Genomic DNA, 3,614 nt, shown 5'->3' with positions numbered 1-3,614 from the left:
ACTACATTTACTAAGTTGGGGGTTAGCAAAATTAGCTAAGACAGAGGAATTGTACTCTCTCAATGATGAAAACTTATAATTAACAGACAAAAATGCCTCTACTTGAGAGGCCACTGGTGAAAAACTTGGGATAGGCAGACCAAAATGCGTCTACTTGGCTGTGATATGACCCAAAAGTGATGCATCTTTCCCTCCATATTCCTTAGAACTATAATAGGATCTCCACTTGATACACACAGAAAACAACAGATTTTGATGGTGTTGCCTTGTGCACTGCTGCCGCAAGGAGACCCTCACTTTTACTCAACATTACAAGCAACAAACCCGAATCGTCTCAGAAGAATCAAGGCCATCAGAGACTTAAATACACATGGTAATCAAAGGAGATCATCTTGTTGCAGTATTTTCCTCATCACCTGGCCATGGCTCTCACGCAGAGAAAACCAAAAACAAAGAACTATACGGCAAGCTACTATCAGAAAACACCCATGGAAAGTGAAAGAGGGTGTCGTCAGCGAAACTTCCGACGGATTGATTTACGCCTCCCATGAAGCAGGTGAGCACCACGTTCTCTCAAAGAGATGAAGACTCACCTGGGATTAATAGAGGCCAAGAGTACGGAAGCCAGCCATCGCAGGCCTGACTTTACGGCCATGGTGCAGACAAGGATGCCGAAGAAGAAGAAGAAGAAGAAGAAGACGAGGAGAAGTAGAAGAAAATACCTGCAATTACGGCCACTCAGACAACGAGTTTGCACCTACATCGCAGCCCTCACACGGAGGGAACTGCTCGGCAGTAGAAAGGTAGTCATCCCTGTGGCCATCTCGCAACCCTCACCACGCTTTGACGAGGCTTATAGGAACCTCTCACGAACCCTAGCAGCCTCGTGTAGTTTTCGGTTGAATTAAGTCTCTTTTTTTTTCTTTCAAGCTTTCAGCTAGTTTTACCGGATTGCACCCGCATGTCGCAAGGGTTGAACCATAGTGGGCTTGCGTAGAGCCCCTTGCCTTAACCACTAGGCCCTCTCCCTTTGACTCGCGTTTCAAACCATCTTAAGTGGATAAGTGAAGGGTGAATTTAGGAAATGAAATAAGACCCATTTTGAGCTCCTACTTCTTTTTTCCAAGAGCTTAGGGACATTTTAAGGGAGGCCTCATTGCCGATGAATGGAAAATATAATAGGCAGAGCTCATGGTAATGTCTCTCAAGGTCTTTCTCCATTTTGAATTTGGGTATCTAATGACCCAAGGTTTCTTGCACTTGTGGAAGGTACCTCGAATGTAGTTGCTAGCATACTTTGCCAAGCATGTGGGCAAAACTAGTGGGCTGAACTGTATACTTTGTCACAAGGTGATCAAAGAAAATATTGGTGTCGTCGAGTTGAAGAGAGTATAGCATAGACTTTCTTCTTAGCGAACATGCTCTCTAGCTTGGATAATCTGCATTGGTGAAGATGAACTATCTAATCACCCTATGCAATGGCAAGGAAAGTGCAATGTATGCGGCTTTCTGTGATGTGATAGCTTGTGCATTAAACAGCGTGCTTCCCATTTTTTCAAGCATTCCAATGCTAAGAGGTTTGACTTTTTGCAATTTTCAAGTATGTTCTTGATTGCTTTGCTTGTAGAGGAGTCAGTCTTTGTCATGTAGAATGTGCAATATCCAACTGCTCCATGTTCGTTTTGAATACAAATTGGATGTCAATATTTGTGTCCCACATAGCACAGAAGGATATGAGAATATTGTTTGTGTAAATTTCTTTTAGATCCCTCTTACCAAAAGTGAAACTTTTACTGAAAGAGTGTTGGGGTTAAAAGCGAAGTGCCTTTACGTAGGGTCGGAGGTCTTCGACCGCCCACTGCCTACACCATCCTTTTTCTTGTAGATATACAAAGAATAAGGAGCCTCTCATTCTTGAGTTGTGTTCCACCCATGCAACACCGGGCATGGTCTCCTCTTTCCTCTTTCGCACCGCACCAAGCACACATACATCCGTGCACACACACTCTTTCAACAAAGATCAAGCCACAGAGCTTGGCATCATAAGATCGGACTTGGTTCGGTGCGGATCCAACAAGGATCGGTGTGGATCGGTGGCGTCGGGAGAAGACCTCGGAGCTCAGAGCTCTCGGCGTAAGCAACCTCTCTTGTGCTTGAGGATTTAGATTTCTATAAAGAATTGGGATTTCTATGCAGCATTGGGAGCTTATTGTGCACAAGCAAGTGAATCGGTTAACAAGTAGAGCTTGGGAGATTCAAGGCTCAAGAAAATCGTGCAAAGAATTGAGCTTGAATTTTAGGATCCATAGAAATTGGGTATCGAGCAGCCATTGTAGGGAGTGAACCAACCGGGAATTGAGCTTTGTAGAGCTAGCTATTGCAATCAAAGTGCAAGCAAGCCTTGCATTAGGGATTCAAAGGCTAGCGAGCAAGGGAGGAAAGCAATAATAGTCGGCATCACTAAGCATTGCAATCGAAGGCAAGATTGGGTAAATTGCACCCAAGTCGGGCAACCAGTACATTGAGCAAGGCTTGGGGCAATTTGGCAAATCAAATGCCTTCAGTAGTGCTGGTCAAACTAAGAGGAATTGGGGGGGAAATGTGCACCAAACATCAGAGGTTTTGAGTCCTACCGAACAAGTACGAGTAGTTGAATGGAAAAAAATTCAAAGCATGGGTAGCATCATTGGCCTTCTATACCGCTATCTACTAGGAGCGAGAAGCGGGGAAAAGGAGCGCACGTGCACGCACACGCACACACACTCGGTAGAGTGAGAGAGAGAAGAGCAGCGTTGGGCTTAAGGGTAGCCTTGGCAAGAGAGCAGCAAGCTGACTGAGAGAGTGTGTGTGTGTGTGTGTGTTGCACACACACATACACTCGCTACACTCAGAAAGAGGAGCAAAGAATTGTTTTTGTTAAAATTTATTATTAAAAAAATCTCCACAAGCCCCCCTTCACACAATGGGAAGCGACTCAAGCGTAGGCATTGTGTGCAAGCACCGATGAGTAAGCTCGGGCTTCCCACGACATCACCTCAAAATCCTCCGACAAATTTACCATAGAGGGAGGGAGGGAGAGAGTGCATCGACTCTCCTCCGGCAAGCATACGACATTGACTATGGCTTGTTGCCTTTTGGCGCTCTTCTCAACATCAACTTGGCTAGCAACTTCCTTCCGACGATGGAAGATGGCATTGGCATGGACTTCTTGGCTTCGACTTAGCGAGAGCGAGAGTGGTTTAGCTCTCCTCCAATGTAGCCTCCACATCAGCTACCCTCCTCTAACATCGCCCATCCTGAAGCAGTTTTGCTCCGACAAGTTCCTCCGATATCCCAGCTTCAACTTACAAAGAGATAGATCGAGAGAGAGCAGCATCGGCTCTCCTCTAGCTTGCATCAGAGCGGCTCGGCTCCATAAAGTCCCCTCAGCAATTTGGCTTTGATGGTTTTGTTATGGATATGAGATCTGTACATTTATTACTCAAGTGCTCATTAGGAGCAATGGTCATTTGTGTCGGACAGCCAATGTGTATTCATTTTGAGCATTGAAGAATCTATAAATGAAATACATGAGAGAGAAAAATGCTCACTCTTGCACGGGGGGAGATTGCGCC

At 45.3% G+C, this 3,614-nt stretch overlaps 2 non-coding genes across 2 annotated transcripts; both read right to left on the bottom strand.

The window, feature by feature from the left end:
* Positions 1 to 347: 347 nt before the first annotated feature.
* Positions 348 to 422, bottom strand: LOC147418954 (small nucleolar RNA Z199). Its single transcript, XR_015187209.1, has one exon. It is a non-coding gene; the product is annotated as a small nucleolar RNA Z199 (small nucleolar RNA).
* A 33-nt stretch (positions 423 to 455) lies between these two features.
* Positions 456 to 600, bottom strand: LOC147418953 (small nucleolar RNA snoR83). Its single transcript, XR_015187207.1, has one exon. It is a non-coding gene; the product is annotated as a small nucleolar RNA snoR83 (small nucleolar RNA).
* Between the last annotated feature and the right edge of the window lie 3,014 nt (positions 601 to 3,614).

This window comes from Adiantum capillus-veneris, chromosome 29 (genome assembly GCF_014529385.1).
Source record: "Adiantum capillus-veneris isolate H3 chromosome 29, ASM1452938v2, whole genome shotgun sequence".
Taxonomy (NCBI): Eukaryota; Viridiplantae; Streptophyta; class Polypodiopsida; order Polypodiales; family Pteridaceae; genus Adiantum; species Adiantum capillus-veneris.
Note: the sequence above shows the minus strand (reverse complement) of the source record. Positions and strands in the feature narration are given on the sequence as shown.